The 14,228-nt window shown below is 39.8% G+C and overlaps 1 protein-coding gene across 1 annotated transcript in view; it reads left to right on the top strand.

Moving 5' to 3' along the window:
• Positions 1-14,228, top strand: part of GLP2R (glucagon like peptide 2 receptor) — an 82,243-nt gene that overhangs the window by 24,352 nt on the left and 43,663 nt on the right. The window lies entirely within an intron of this gene.

Raw genomic sequence — 14,228 nt, 5'->3', positions numbered from 1 at the left:
CGCAGCTCGCCTCTGGAAGGTTGAAGTGCCCTCTTCAATCTTCTCTGTGGTCTCTGCTCCAAACCATCAGCTAATTTGCTAAGGTTCTGTCCTTTCAGCCTCCTTCTGGACGGGAGCTTCTGTAAAAAGCTGGCTGCAGTTCGCCATCTTGGCTCCGCCCCCTCTGCACTGGCTACTTAGTTGTTGTTTAGTTTTTATGTAATATTTTAATCGATTTTCAAAAATAAAAAACCTAGGCTTTCTGTTAAGTTATTAAGGTCAATTTATACAGCTTATTATTCTATTTTCTAACCCAGTAAGTTTTAATGTTGCTTTTAGTTTTTATTTTGTCTCCTATGCATTATGCAGTGAGAAGTATTAATATAGGCAGTCCCTGAGTTACAAACATCCGATTTACGTATGACTTAAACTTACAAACAGGGGCTATTACCTGCATTTTCTTGGTTTTTGGTTAGTTTTTCTTACCACTTACAAACTAGTTATTTAAATACCCTTTTACTTTTTAAGTTGTATTAGTACATTTAAGATGCTTTAAATGGTTTAAATATTTTAAATATTTATTATAATGAGAAAAATCTCAATTGTTAAATAATTCCAGTTCATCAAATACATCAAGTTATATCGTAAGTTTTACTTTTCCTTACATTTGTCAGTACTGTTAACCAAGTTTCCACTTGTTGGCATACTTCATATTGCAAGCACAATACTAATCTTTTAGCTCCCACAATATGCCATATCCTTGTAATACCAATTATATACAGATTGCGCAAGTCATTTAAAAAACCTCTCTATGAAGGAAGGGTACTTATGTGATGGTGCCAAGTAAAGTTTAATAGTAGAATCTAGGTGGTGAATATATAGGTATTCTTTATAAAATTCTTTCCACTTTTCTGTATGGTTGAAATTTTTCATAATAAATATGAAGAAAAACTAAGAAAAAAATCCTCTGTCTGCATTTAACACAAGACTATTAATAAATATAAAGCAAGGTTTAATGAAACCTTGCCAAGTTAGAGACAAAAACCAAAAACTATCACACTAAGAAAACTAACTGGCCCCAATAGAGTCGTGGGTTCCATCTCAGGAAATATAGTTGCCCGTAGGCCACATATTTGTTTGGTCCAGCCATGAATATCCTTGGTGTAGATGTTCTAATAACTGTTTACCAACTGCATCCCTGCTTCTACTCCTGAAAAAAGAAGGGCTCTGATTTGTGACACTTGCCAATACCTGTGGTGTAAATACTCCCATGTAGCCGATTCAAGCCATCAGTGTGACCTCTCTGAATGCAGAGTAGGGGTGAGAGGTGCAGTTGCACCATTACACAGTGTGTCCATCATGCAAATAGAATAACATGAATAGCCTCAATGGCAGGGAAAGCAGACATGCAGAAAACTAATTAGGACGAGGTACGTTTTGAGCATTTGTTATTTTTATTTTGAATATAATTTATTTCTCTGCGAATTTGCCTAGGTTAAATTTAATAAAGCCTGTGCTTTACAACTGGCTTACTGGAAACTTGCCAACCAGTTTTCACAAGCCAGGACGACCACACTGCTGGGGGATTTTTTCCCACTTTCTCTGACATGTTAAGTCCCAAGTCATTTTCCTGTGGAGGGGGTTGATCTTTCCCAGGTTCAGCATATTCCATTACCTAATTATTTGGTCTAAGTGGAGCCTGCCACACCCCACCCTGAGTGGCTCACCTCCTCTAGGGCCCTGTGGGTGTTGGCATGACCTTGGATCTTTGTAAGTCTGTCCTATCTTCCCCTGAGGCAAGAAGAGCCTTCCACTGGCTTTTCCACACCCCCAGGGAATTCTTCCTAAACCTCTTTTAAATTTTTTTTTACCTGATGTGATTTTGCAGAATTCTACGTTCTTTAAAACGTTTTACTGTGAGAGAGGTCACATCTCTTAAAGCAGTGGTTCTCAACCTGTGGGTTGCGACCCCTTTGGGGGTTGAACAACCCTTTCACAGGGGTCGCCTAAGACCGTCCTGCATATCAGATATTTACATTATGATTCATAACAGTAGCAAAATTACAGTTACGAAGTAGCAATGAAAATAATTTTATGGTTGGGGGTCACCACAACATGAGAAGGGTATTAAAGGGTCGCGGCAGTAGGAAGGTTGAGAACCACTGTCTTAAAGGGATCAAAATGTCCCCTGTGGTTAGACTGGATGCAGTTTATCTCAAGAATTGGTCAGACCTTTCCTACAGTTCTTGGTAACTGCAAGCCTTGGCTTAGGCAAATTGTATGTATTTCTTATCTTTCCTGCTTAACTGTAAACTGCTTGAGAACAATGAAAAAATCAGAGTCATATTTGAACACCACCCCCAAATCCCTGGCCTAATATTGGAGTGCACAATAGCCTTTACACACAGCAGGCACTTAATACATGCTGAATGGATGATTTAATAGATTCTGAGTCAACTGCTCTGTGTGTGTGGGGGGTGGGGGTGGGGCTGGTCATCCATCCTGGGTCTAAAGTTTGTCAGGCAATTCTAACATGCAACCCGGGTGAGGAGGTTCACCCATCCCAGGTGTGAATGTGCCTTAGGTCTGCAGCGGCACCATCCCCAAGTCACCAAATCAGATAGCAAAACAAGATTTGAAAATTGCACTTTCGAAGATAGGAAGTACAGATTTCTCTCTTTAGAAAATCTAGGACCTACTCCTCCTTCCTCTGCAAATGGCCCTATTTCCAAGAATTCAAATACTTAAAAAACAAAAACAAACCTTCTGGCCATGTTTACCTGTGTTTTTGATAGAAGGTTGAAATTTTGCCCAAAAAAGGCCAGTGTTAGTAAATCTTCACCCTTCAGAGTTTTGGCAAACAAAATATGTTATGTTCTTCCAACTAATGGTACACTGGCGGGCCTCATGCATGTTTGTAAGGAGATTGTGTGTTTGTGTGTGTGCATGTGTGCGTATGCATTAACAAGCATGTTTAGATCCGCTGGGATGGAGTTGTGTTTAGTAGTATGGTAATAAATTATTTTACCTTACTTCAGGCTGTTCTCTTTGTCCTTCATGTGTTTTCTATTCTTAAATGCAGAATTTAATTACTATAAACATATCGATAGCTACATATATATAATTTTAATTTTTACAATATATTATTTTAATATTACATTTTAATTTTCAATATAATTCATAACATATACCATTGATTATTTATAATTTTCCAACATTTATTTTGAAATATTCAAACATACAGAAAAGTGAAAAGCATAGGAAAATAGACACCTTCGTATCCACTCTCAAGTTTCAAAATGTATTCACATTTTGCCACATTTGCTCTCTCTCTCTTTTTGAAATATTTATAATAATTTATAGATATCATGAGAATTCACCCCTAAATAGTCATTAGGTACTTCCTAGGATTAAGAACATTATTCCAAAAAATTACTGTTTTCTCAATTAAGTAAAATTAACAGAGATTTCACATCATCTGTTTTATCCATATTCAAATTTCCCCAATTGTTTTTTTTTTTTTGCATTAATGTACACAGCTATGATTTAATAAAAAATAAAAAAGAAAGTTGGAGACCCAAATGGTGAACTTCAGGCACACATAATTGGGCTTTAGTCTAGGAAACTTTGTATCCACAATCAGCTAGAAAGTTTAATAGAGTTTGTGTAGCTTTGTGGCATTCCTCTGCATCTGGCACTCCTACAAGAATGTCATCTAAATACTGAGTTAGAGTCACTGTAGGATATGAAAAATGACTCAAGTCTTTGGCTAAGCCTTGTCCAAACAAGTGAGGGCTGTCCCTAAATCCCTGAGGTAACACAGTCCATGTGAGCTGGGTGTTGGAGTCAGAGGGGTCTTCAAAAGCAAAAAGGAACTGGGAATTTTCATGAAGAGGAATGCAAAAGAAGGCACCTTTAAGTCTAGGACTATGACATAGGCAGCTGTTTCAGGGATTTGAGATAATAATGTATATGGACTGGGAACTACAGGATGGAGAGGAATGACCGCTTCATTTATAATGCGGAGGTCTTGTACTAGTCTTCAAGTTCCATTTGGCTTTGGCACTCCTAGAATAGGAGTGTTACATGGACTATTGCAAGGTATTAATAATTTCTGTTGCTTTAGATTCTGTATTATGGGTATTAGCCCATTTTTTAGCATCTGCTTTTAGAGATATAGGGTTTCATTGGGATAGATGGTGGAATTTGTAACTTAATTTGGACCAGTTGAGCATATCTTGCTCTTCCCACCTGTCCCTCAGTAGCCCACACTCCTGGATTAATTTCTTTCTCTCATAAGGGAAGGCAGAGTATAGGTTCCCGTCCCATATTCATGTAAATGGTTGTTCCCGCTTTGGTTAGTATGTCCCTCCCCAAAAGGGGAGCAGGACTTTCAGGCATGATTAGGAAAGAGTTAGAGAACAGCCGGTCACCCCAATCATGGCTTAAAGGCAGAGAGAAAAATGTGATAACTGGCTTTCCAGACACCCCCTGTATTGTTACATATTTGGGGAATAAAAGATAAGGGTTTGGCTTGGCGCCTGTGGCTCTAGTGGCTAAGGTACCAGCCACATACACCTGAGCTGACGGGTTCAAATCCAGCCCGGGCCCACCAAACAACAATGATGGCTGCAACCAAAAAATAGCCGGGAGTTATGGCGGGTGCCTGTAGTCCCAGCTACTTGGGAAATGGAGGCAGGAGACTCGCTTAAGTCCAGGAGTTAGAGGTTGCTGTGAGCTGTGATGCCATAGCACTCTACCCAGGGGGACAGCTTGAGGTTCCTCTGGGGGCCGTTGTTCAGCAGTGGAGAGTGGGTACTGAGGCCAGGCCTGGGTGCAGAAGAAAACCATACATTCTTTGTTCAGCGTCTGGGGATCAAACATGTCCCAGTGCTTCAGAATGCCACCCGGCAAGGTGTTCTCTTGGCGAGAAAATATGTTACCCATCACAGATCTTCAATGAGCCCCCAAATATGATACCGGACTGTTGCTCTTCAAGAGGTCCTTGGTCTCGGGGATTCCAAGAATGAACCCACGAGCCACAGATCAGTGGTAAGATAGGACTATTATTAGAAGCTAGAAAGGAATACAGAAGAAGTACAAAGTACCAGAGCTTCTGGAAGGGGGAAAGAACAAACTAACCAGGAAGTCTCTCAAATTTCCCCAATTGTTTACCCATTTTTTTTTTTTTTTGAGACAGAGTCTCACTATGTTGCCCTTGGTAGAGTGCTGTAGTGTCACAGCTCACAGCAACCTCAAACTCTTGGGCTTAAGTGATTCTCTTGCCTCAGCCTCCCAGTAGCTGGGACTATAGGCGGGTATTTTTTTCGTTGTAGTTGTCATTGTTGTTTATCTGGCCCAGGCCAGGTTCAAACTTGCCAGCTCCGGTGTATGTGGCCAATGCCCTAACCATTGAGTTATAGGCACCAAGCGTGTTTACCCCATTTTTTATAGCTTTTCTTCCCTAGACCAGGATCTAATCCAGGTGCATATGTTGCATTTAGCTTTATGTCACTGTAGGATCTTGTAATCAAGAGTGTCCTCTCTGCTTTTTTCCACCATGATGTTGTTTTTTTGAAGAGAACAGCAAAGGGTTTTGGTAGAATGTCCTACAGTGTGGATTTGAGTGTTTCCTTGGGTTATCATTTCTCATTTCTCCATCTTCTGTATGTCCTAGAAGCTGAAAGTTAGGCTTAGATGCTCAAATTAATCTTCACAGGTGCTTTTGACCTTTACAGCTTCACACCTGTGAAGCTAAAGGGCAGTGGCTGTGTGGTGATGACATTATGCTTGGTCATTTGGTCAAGGGAAAGAGGGCCGGGTTGCTCAGTGATGGAGTTCCATTTCTCCTTTAGTATTTGATAAGTTACCAGTGGAGTGATGCTTTGCTACCATGTGTTTATCTTGTTTCCTAACAAAACTTCATCAGTGTTGTAGCCTTCATTGATGATTCTTGCCAGAATCATTCAAATTCTGTTATTCCTTCTGCATTTATTAGCCATCCCTCTTCTGCAAAGAAGACTTCCCCACTCCACCCCATTTTGGGTTTCACTACGGACTTACAGATTGATTTATTCAGTTATACTTATTACTCTTTTTGATGCCCAGACTCTCCTAAATTTAACTAGTGAAACCCCTTTGAACTGGTGCATACTTGTGTTATAAGCACATTAGTCTTTGAACACTACCTTATCTTCTGGCACAACAAAATGGTCCAAGCTCATCTTAGAATTTTCCCTGCTCCAGTCCTAGAACCCACTGTTTCTTTTAGGAGTCTTAAGTTCTTTAAATTGTGGGATGGTGTTAGAAGCCAAGACCTAAGTTCTAGGAGTGCTTATTATTACAATTGTATGCTTGCCTTTTTCATCCTTCCCCCTTTGATTTTATTTTTAAATACATAGAATATTGACAGGGTTTGAAAGTCAAAACCGTACAAAAAGGTATACTCAGGGGAGTCTCACTCTCATCACTATCTCCATCATACCCTCTCTAACTATCACCTGTAGGTGATCATTTTTATTATTTTTCTGGCTGTTTGGAAGGGGGGAAACCCTCAAATCATTTTTTTCCCTCTTCTCTCATGCCACAACAATCACCAACACAGAAGAAGACCCCTGTGGCCAAATGTGGGGTTTTTTTGTTGTTGTTGTTGGGAATTCATTGAGGGTACAAGAAACTAGGTTGCACTGATTGCAATTATTAGGTAAAGTCCCTCTTACAATCGTGTCTTGCCCCCAGAAGGTATGGCACACACCAAGACCCCACCCCCACCCCTTCCATCTCTTTGCTCTGCATTTCTAGCACCCCCTCCCTCCTTCTTTCTCTCTCTGCTCTCCCCTTCCCCCAACCCCCACTGTGTCATTAATTGTCATTAATTGTCCTCCTATCAAAATTGAGTACATAGGATTCATGCTTCTCCATTCTTGTGATGCTTTACTAAGAATGTGTTCCACTTCCATCCAGGTTAATATAAAGGCTGTAAAGTCTCCATTTTGGGGGAGGGGTGGCTGAGTAGTATTCCATGGTATTCCAAGTATACCACAGCTTGTTAATCCATTCCTGGGTTGGTGAGCATTTAGGCTGTTTCCACATTTTGGCGATTGTAAATCGAGCTGCAATAAACAGTCTAGTCCAAGTGTCCTTATGATAAAAGGATTTTTTTCCTTCTGGGTAGATGGCCAGTAATGGGATTGCAGGATCAAATGGGAGATCAAGCTTGAGTTCTTTGAGGGTTCTCCATACTTCCTTCCAAAAAGGTTGTATTAGTTTGCAGTTCCACCAGCAGTGTAAAAGTGTTCTTTGCTCTCTACATCTGCAGTTTTGAGATTTTATGATGTGGGCCATTCTTGTTGGGGTTAGATGAGTACCTCAAGGTGGTTTTGATTTGCATTTCTCTAATAATTAGGGATGATGAGCATTTTTTCATATGTTTGTTAGCCATTTGTCTGTCTTCTTTAGAGAAGGTTCTATTCATGACTCTTGCCCATTGATATATGGAATTGTTGGCTTTTTTCACGTGGATTAATTTGAATTCTCTATAGATCCTCGTTATCAAGCTTTTGTCTGATGCAAAATATGTGAATATCCTTTCCCATTGTGTAGGTTGTCTATATGCTTTGCTTGTTGTCTCCTTAGCTGTACAGAAGCTTTTCAGTTTAATTAAGTCTCATTTGTTTATTTTTGTTGTTGTTGCAATTGCCACGGTAGACTTCTTCATGAAGTCTTTCCCCAGGTCGATATCTTCCAGTGTTTTTCCTATGCTTTCTTTGAGGATTTTTATTGTTTCATGCCTTAAATTTAAGTTGTTATCCATTTTGAATCAATTTTTGTGAGTGGAGAAAGGTGTGGGTCCAGTATCAGTCTTTTACATGTGGATATCCAGTTCTCCCAGCATCATTTATTTAATAGGGAGTCTTTCCCTTAAGATATATTCTTATTTGGTTTATCAAAGATGAGGTGATTGTAAGATGTTAGTTTCATTTCCTGGTTTTCTATTTGATTCTAAATGTCTATGTCTCTATTTTTGTGCCAGTGCCATGCTGTCTTGACCACTATGGCTTTGTAGTACAGCCTAAAATCTGGCATGCTGATGCCCCCAGCTTTGTTTTTATTATTAAGAACTGCCTTAGCTATACGGGCTTTTTTCTGGTTCCATACAAAATGCAGAATAATTCTTTACAAGTCTTGAAAGTACAATATAGGTAATTTAACAGGGATGGCTTTGCATCGGTAGATTGCTTTGGGAAGTATAGCTGTTTTAACAATGTTAATTCTTCAAAGCCATGAGCATGGCATGTTCTTCCATTTGTTAATATCCTCTGCTATTTTTCCTTAGGATTTCATAATTTTCTTTATAGAGTTCCTTCACCTCTTTTGTTAGGTATATTCCTAGGTATTTCATTTTCTTTGAGGCTATGGTGAAGGAAGTTGCGTCCTTCATTAGCCTCTCATCTTGACTGTTATTGCTGTATACAAAGGCTACTGATTTGTGGACATTGATTTTATATCCTGACACATTACTGTATTTTTTGATGACTTCCAGGATTCTTGTGGTTGAGTCTTTGGGGTTCTCTAAGTATAGGATCATAGTGTCAGGAAAGAGGGAGTGTTTGACCTCCTCTGCTCCCATTTGGATGCCCTTTATTTCCTTGTCTTGTCTAATTGTATTGGCTAGAACTTCCAGCACTATGTTGAATAGTAGTGGTGACAGAGGACAACCTTGTCTGGTTCCAGTTCTAAGAGGAAAAGCTTTCAGTTTTACTCCATTCGGTAAAATATTAGATGTGGGTTTGTCATAGGTAACTTCGATCAGATTAGGAAATGTGCCACGTATGCCTATACTCTTCAATGTTCTAATTAGAAAAGGATGCTAGATTTAGTCACATGCTTTTTCTGCATCTATTGAGAGGATCATATGGTCTTTGTTTTCACTTCTGTTAATACTGTGGATAATGTTTATGGACTTGTGTATGTTAAACCAGCCTTGCATCCCTGGGATGAAAACTACTTAATCATGATGTATAACTTTTTTGATGATAAGCTGTAATCTATTGGCTAGGATTTTGTTGAGAATTTTTGCATCAATATTCATTACTGAAATTGGTCTGAAATTCTCCTTTTTAGTTGGGACTCCTTTTTACCTGGTTCTGGTATCAGGGTGATGTTTGCTTTGTAGAATGTGTTGGGGAAGATTACTTCCTCTTTAGTTTTTTGGAGTAATTTCTGAAGTATGGGAATAAGCTCTTCCTTGAAGATTTGATAGAATTCTGGTGTGAAGCTGTCTGGACCAGGACATTTTTGTTAGAAGATTTTTTATTATTTCTTTGATCTCAGTGCTTGAAATTGGTCTGTTCAGGAGCTCCGTTTCTTCCTGGCTAAGTCTAGGGAGAGGGTGTAATTCCAAATATTGATCCATTTCTTTCACATTGTCAAATTTCTGGGCATAAAGCTTCTGGTAGTATTCAGAGATGATCTCTTGCATCTCTGTGGCATCAGTTGCAATTTCCCCCTTTATCATTTCTGATTGAGGTTACTAGAGATTTTACTTTTCTATTTCTAGTTAGTTTGGCCAAAGGTTTATCTATTTTATTTATTTTTTCAAAAAATCAACTCTTTGTTTTATTAATTTTCTGAATGATTCTTTTGTTTTCAATTTCATTGATCTCAGATTTAATTTTGTATATTTCTTTTCTTCTACTGGGTTTAGGCTTAGATTGTTCTTTTTTTTCCAATTCCATAAGATGGCTTGTGAGTTTGTTGATGTGCTCTGTTTCTGTTTTTTGAATGTAGGTATCTAAAGCGATAAATTTTCCTCTCAGAACTGCTTTTGCTGTATCCCACAGGTTTTCATAGTTTGTGTATTCATTGTTGTTGTGCTCAAGGAAGTTAATGATTTCCTCTTTTATTTCTTCCTGCACCCAACTATCATTCAATGGAAGGTTATTTAATTTCTATGCTTTTGTGTGGGGTTGAATGTTTTTGTTGGAGTTGAGTTCCACCTTTAGTGCCTTGTGGTCTGAGAAAATACAAGGTAAAATTTCAATTTTTTTGATTTTGTTGAGGTTTATTTTGTGTCCTAGGATATGATCAATTTTGGAGAATGTTCCATGGGGCGATGAGAAGAATGTATATTCTTTAGCTTTGGGATGGAGTGTTTTATATGCATCTATCAAGCAGTTGTTCTAAGGTCTCATTTAGGTCCCTTATATCTTTGTTTAATTTCTGTTGAGAAGATCTATCCAGCTTTGTAAAAGGAGTGTTAAAGTCTCCTGTTATTATGGTATTATTCGATATCATATTGCTCAGACTAAGGTCTGTTTCAAGAATCTGGGAGCATTTAAGTTGAGTGCATAAATATTTAGAATTGAAATGTCTTCTTGTTGTATTTTTCCCTTGACCAATATAAAGTGGCCATCTTTGTCTTTTTTGACTTTAGTTGCTTTAAATCCACATTTAATTTCACATGTATCTGAAAATAAGATTGCAACTCCTCTTTTCTTCTGAATTCCATTTGCCTGAAAAATTGTCTTTCAATCCTTAACTCAGTATTTTATTTATTTTTTTTTTGAGACAGAACCTTAAGCTGTTGCCCTGGGTAGAGTGTTGTGGCATCACAGCTCACAGCAACCTCCAACTCCTGGGCTTAAGCAATTCTCTTGCCTCTGCCTCCCAAGTAGCTGGGACTATAGGCGCCCGCCACAACACCTGGCTATTTTCTGGTTGCAGCCGTCCTTGTTGTTTGGCCAGCCCAGGCTGGATTCAAACCCGCCAGCTCAGGTGTATATGGCTGGCACCTTAGCAACTTGAGCCACAGGCGCCGAGCCAACTCTGAGTTTTAATTTGTTTTTTGAAGCTAAGTGTGTTTCCTGCAGACAGCAAATGGATGGCTTTGTAATCCAGTCAGCCAATGTATGCCTCTTCAGTGGGAAATTCAAGCCATTAACATTTATTGAGATAACTGATAAATGTGGGTAATGTTCTATTCATTTTATTTTGTGAGAGTCCATTGCTTAGTTTTATCTTTTGCATCATTGCGAAAGTTAGGTTCTGTCCTTTAATTTCTAACTTCTTACTTTGCTGTTGATCCATTGTGATGGTCAGTGTGTAGAACAGGTTGAAGTATTTCCTGTAGAGCTGGTCTTGTTGTGGCAAATATCCTCAATGTTTGTATATCAGTAAATGATTTGATTTCTCTGTCAATTTTAAAGCTTAGCTTAGCAGGATATAGAATCCTGGGCTGGAAATTGTTCTGTGTAAGTAGATTAAAGGTAGATGACCATTGTCTTCTGGCATGAAAAGTTTCATTAGAGAAGTCTGCTGTCACCCTGATGGATTTGCCCCTGTAGGTCAACTGGTACTTACTCCTGGCAGCTTGAACAATCTTTTCTTTTGTCTTGACTTTGAACAGGTTCATCACAATGTGTCTTAGAGAAGCTCTGTTAGAATTGAGGCAACCTGGTGTCCAATATCCCTCTGAAAGGAGTGTGTCAGAGTCTTTGGTTATATCTGGGAAATTTTCATTTATAATATTCTCTATTATGGCTTCCATTCCCCTGGAGCATTCTTCTTCCCCTTCTGGGATACCTATAACTGGTATGTTTTAATGCCTCATAAAGTCGCATAATTCTGTCAGTGAATTTTCTGCTTTCTTTCTCTTCTGCCTCTTTAACTATCTGAGTTATCTCAAGAACTTTGTCCTTTACCTCTGAGATTCTTTCTTCTTCTTGGTCTAATCTGTTGTTGATACTTTCTATTGCATCTTTAAGTTCCCTAATTGACTGCTTTAGTTCCTTCAGCTCTGCTATATCCTTTCTATATACTTCATATCATTCATCTCTTATTTGATTCTGTTTTTGGATTTCCTTTTGGTTATTTTCCACTTTATCAGCAGTTTCCTTCATTGTTTCCATCATGTCCTTCATTGTTTTCATCGTCTGTATTATGAATTCCCTTCCTGTCATTTCTAACATTTCTTTATAGGTGGAATCCTCTGCAGTGGCTACCTCACAGTCCCTTGTAGGGGCTGCTCTGGACTGTTTATTCATGTTGCCAGGATTTTTCCGCTGATTCTTCCTCATAAGTGTTTTCTTTTATCTGTTTCCTTGCCCTAATTTTCCTTTCATATCCTCTTGCTCTTTAAGTTACTGTGCCTCTGGACTAGGGTTTTGATGAGTCCTTTTGGTATGGAACCAGAAGGATGAGAAGACTGAAGACCAAGAAGGGAAAAAAGAAAAAAAAATGAAAAGAAAAAAAGAGAAAGGAGAAGAGGGTGAGTAAAAGAGAATATTGACAAAAAGAAGAGAGGCACAGAAAAAGGGAGACAGGAGCAATAGATGTGTACAGTAGGGCACTTTGACACAACCTTAAAAACCCCCAACCTCTGGGGGTTCCAGGTTGGGTGGTTCCCTTGAGGTCAGCAGCTCTTTGCCAGGCTGTTCAGACACAGTACCCCGCCTCCACCAAGTAGAGAGGAAAGACAAAAGTGCTATAAATCAAACAGAAAACTTTATGGGATAAAATTGGGGGAAAAAAAACAAATAATAGCAGTATAAACACTAGCAAAAATGAACTTCTAATTGTTAAAGAAGGCAAAAATGGAAAATTATATTGAAATTAGAAAAATGAAGAAAGAAAAAAGGGGGAAATTTATAGGAAAAATGTTGAAATTAAAAAAGCAAAACAAGACAGTATATATATCTTGCTGAATATTGTCTGGGCAACAGGTGATCTTCTGGGGCACGAGATGTTAATCACAAAGCTGACATGGCTATATGAGATGGAGACTGGAGGCCTCTGCTGATTTCTCAAACCCCGCAGGGTAGAGAGCCTAAATCTCTCGTCAGCCCACTTAAAAGGTACTTTAAACTGCTAGTCTTGGCTAAGCAGAAACTTTCCCAGGAAAACACTTGTTGCTGGGATCCCTGTGCCAAAACGGGTCTCACTCTATGCCCTTGAGGCCAAGGCTATAAGGCATCTTAGTCTCTGCCTTTATGCTGCTCCGTCACAAGATTACTCGCCCAAGGTCTCCTGCCCAATCCTTGCTCTGCGACCATGAGGGCAGAGCTTGCCAGGGCAGTTCTCCCACAATGGCTCTGAGCAGCCCACAGCCAAACATGATTAGCTCCATCCAGCTCAGCGGCTCAGTCTGGGGTCCTAGACAATGCTCAAAGTCCTCCACACTCTTGCCCAAGTTCTCCCAAGATAGTTCAACTGAGTGCCAAGTCCAAAAAAAAAAAAAAAACCCAAAATAGTTCACAGGTAAGGCCTGTCCAGTTTGCAATCTCACAGCTGCTGTACTTATAGCTGCCTACAGGATTAGACTGAACAAACACCTGCAAATACTTACCAGTTCTCCAGTGCTTTTCTCCTCCTCATGGGGTCCAGAAGTCTCTTGCTGAATCCCTGTGTCCCTAAAGGGATGTTTCTGGGCAGATCCTACTAGCCAGAGATACCTGGAGTCTTCTCTCCCCAGTCTCACTGTGCCTAGTTGCAAGGAAGCTGTTACTTAGCTGCCATCCTGCTCCTCCCTGCCACCCCCACCCCTGTTTTTTTTTTTTTTTTTTAACCAAGAAGTGGACGTCAGTTGGGATGTCCTCTAATTCAATTCCTATACTGCCACCTGGAGAAAGCAGCAGATCCCATGGGGTGAACGCTCAGTCCCAAGAGTACTTCCCCGTCCAGTCACAAGTTCTAGAGGCCTGAACTAGCTTCAAGTTCAGGTTCCCATGATCTCCTTTTTGGGTTTGAGGAATTTGCTGGACCATGCACAGAACACAGGGAAGCACTTACTTTGCCCATTTATTATAAAGGCTATTACAAAAGACACAGGTGAAGAGATGTGTAGGGCAAGGCATGGGGGAAGGGGCGTGGAATTCCGTTCTCTCCCTGGGTGCCACCTCCAGGAACCTCCACCTGTTCAGCTCTCTAGAAGAGCCCAGAACTCTGTCTTATGTTTTTTGGAGGCTGCATTGGATAGACATGAACTGACAACCAGGTAGAGATGTGATTGCATAAAAGGATATGATCTCATACTAACTGAGTGGGGAAGAGCCAGCAAGGCCTGTCTGCTTAGCGTCCCTTCTTCCAGGCTATAGGGCCAGACCCTGTCGGGAATGAGAGTCTCAAAGCCCACAATCATTGTAGTGTCCTGCCTTGTACAGAAAAAAAGGACAGGAGAAGGGCAGCGAGAGAGATTCTGTCTATGAAGGCTGTGGTTGTTATGAGCCCGAAACTGTGGACAAAAGTTCACA

Source organism: Otolemur garnettii, unplaced genomic scaffold (assembly GCF_000181295.1).
Source record: "Otolemur garnettii isolate 467f Iridium unplaced genomic scaffold, OtoGar3 scaffold00046, whole genome shotgun sequence".
Lineage (NCBI taxonomy): Eukaryota > Metazoa > Chordata > Mammalia > Primates > Galagidae > Otolemur > Otolemur garnettii.
This window is presented reverse-complemented; position numbering and strand designations above follow the sequence as displayed.